This window comes from Nannospalax galili, unplaced genomic scaffold (genome assembly GCF_000622305.1).
Source record: "Nannospalax galili isolate Female #2095 unplaced genomic scaffold, S.galili_v1.0 scaffold293, whole genome shotgun sequence".
NCBI lineage: Eukaryota > Metazoa > Chordata > Mammalia > Rodentia > Spalacidae > Nannospalax > Nannospalax galili.
In genome coordinates, this window is record NW_008337147.1 from 105371 (window position 1) to 107324 (window position 1954).

At 31.3% G+C, this 1954-nt stretch overlaps 1 non-coding gene across 1 annotated transcript; it reads right to left on the reverse strand.

Moving 5' to 3' along the window:
• Positions 1–1359: 1359 nt before the first annotated feature.
• On the reverse strand, positions 1360–1486 carry LOC115070215. Its single transcript, XR_003849412.1, has one exon. It is a non-coding gene; the product is annotated as a small nucleolar RNA SNORA28 (small nucleolar RNA).
• Positions 1487–1954: the final 468 nt, after the last annotated feature.

Consider the following 1954-nt stretch of genomic DNA (forward strand, 5'->3'; position numbering starts at 1 on the left):
ATGTTATGACAGTTAATATTTAGTACTTGATTCCACCAAAATAATACCCAATTAGATTTCCTTTCCTTAATTTCTTTGATGGAAAATCATGTTTCTCTGTCTTTTCTAAGTAAACTGACAAAGCCACACACCTTTCTGGAACAATGTAGAGTGCTGTGGACTTTCTCTACGTAGCAGGAAATGAGCGCCCTCTGCTGTCCATCTGTAGATCTTAGCCAGTTTGTGTTTGCTGCCTGAAAATACTCAGGTGTTTGAAAACATATTATTTTTATACAGCAACTATATAAACATATTATATTGAATTACATATGTAATATGTGGTAACATTTAGCTTACAGATACATATTTTTCACAGACCAACTTAGATATTGATGTATATATGTATTTCTATATCAATACATATTATACATAATATATGGTACACACAAATTGATAAGCTGAGGACATGATGGAAATATTCATAGTTTTATGCAAGTATTTACTAGTTAATTAGCCAAACAGAAATATTTTAAGTAAATGAAAAAGAAAATAGTGTTTCCAATGACTATTGAATAAATATTCAGAAAAATAATTTTATATCATCAGCACATTAAATATTACACAGATTGTAGGGCATGTTTGCATGAAGAGTTTAGCAAAACAGCACCAAGGGATCTCATCAGAGTTAATTAACATTTATTTTTCTGCCTTTTTCTTTTAAAGAAATGAAAAGGAAAACAGTGTTTCCAAGGAGTATTGAATTAACTTGCATTTACACTCATACACATAAAATGAACAAAAATAAATACAATATTTTTAAAAAGAAATGTTCTTCTCCCCTTATGATCTTAGAAAAATTGCCTCACCTTTTCTTTTTATCTTTCTATCTTTTTTATGGGGAGAGGTTTGAGAAGTGTCTCTTTGTAGCCTCAGACCTGGCTGGCCTAGAACTTGTGAAACTTCCTATGTAAACTAGGCTACTGCTGATCTCAAAAGAAGATCTTCTTGCCTGCACCTCCCAAGTGCTGGAATTAAAAGTATGTGCCCCTGCTGTTTAAGTAAATGAACATAACATGCATACATTCAATATTTCAGTCCTTCTGGATATATCATATTTTCTGAGATGTTATGTCTAAATCAAGAATAAACTATATTAGAAAAATTATTTAATTGATTCTTCTATTTTGGATATTCCAAGAAAGATGTGGTCACGGTTTACTTGGACTAAGCATTGCTTGAGCTACATTAAACCCAATAGTGTTGGTTTTATGCAATGAGAAAATAAGTCTAGTACTATTAATTCTGAATGAAAGTACTTCAAGTCAGAAACATTTTATTAAGTATTTGGGTAGCAATAGTGTAAATATAAGATATTTTTTAATTGTTTGAGCCTATTATAATGGGATGTCTCATGGGGATGAGAACACTGGAATAGGTTAGACTTTCTTGCTATAGAAAGCTCAAATTGTGTCAGACGGTTTTGTTCATCAGCCACACAGTGTTGCTTACAAAAATTTAATATTTTTAAATAAGAAAATAGCAAATAATTTGCAGATGGAAAGAAAAGACATACATGGGAAAGCCATGCATGTCAACAAAATTAGCAAGATTCCAAGGATGATTTCACCAATATAAAAATATACATAATTTAAAGTACATTTCAATGATGTTTCATTATAAAAATATTTGAATATTTGAACTTAGTGTTTGCTTATTTTTTCAGTTTTATTTTGTTTATTGAAACATTTTTCAGGTAATCGTGGGCTTACAGGAAACATAAGGAAGAAAACAGGTATCCTCTGTGTATTTTTAGCTAGTGTTCTCCAAATGATAACATTTTGCAAAGTTAGATTATTTCCTTTTGTGGCAAAACCCAGAACATTTCACATGCTGAACCACAACCCCCAGCCCTTGGAATATATTTATTTTCTCCTATGCCTTTCCCACATCCTACCTGTGATTGAACACTGGGCCT